This window comes from Branchiostoma belcheri, unplaced genomic scaffold (genome assembly GCF_001625305.1).
Source record: "Branchiostoma belcheri isolate BF01 breed outbred unplaced genomic scaffold, Haploidv18h27 scaffold2, whole genome shotgun sequence".
NCBI lineage: Eukaryota > Metazoa > Chordata > Leptocardii > Amphioxiformes > Branchiostomatidae > Branchiostoma > Branchiostoma belcheri.
In genome coordinates, this window is record NW_017803490.1 from 36,436 (window position 1) to 36,639 (window position 204).

General features: G+C 40.7%; 1 long non-coding RNA gene across 2 annotated transcripts in view; it reads right to left on the reverse strand.

Annotated features, from left to right (window-relative positions):
- The window catches only part of LOC109468788, a 2,857-nt gene that overhangs the window by 1,576 nt on the left and 1,077 nt on the right, over positions 1-204 (reverse strand). The window lies entirely within an intron of this gene.

Below are 204 nucleotides of genomic sequence, written 5' to 3' on the forward strand. Positions count from 1 at the left end.
AGTATGGCATCCAGGCTAGTCTGGAGCTCAGAAGCTTCCCTGGATGTCAGACTGTTGCAGGGCCAGTATCGAGAAGTCAAACTTACTTAATAATATATCATAGTCTTTCTGATGCAAGGTTGAGTCAAAAAAGTCAAGGAGATTTTAACCTCTTTGGTTGAGTAAACATCATTAGATAAGCCAGGCAAATTATGTCCTGAGTAC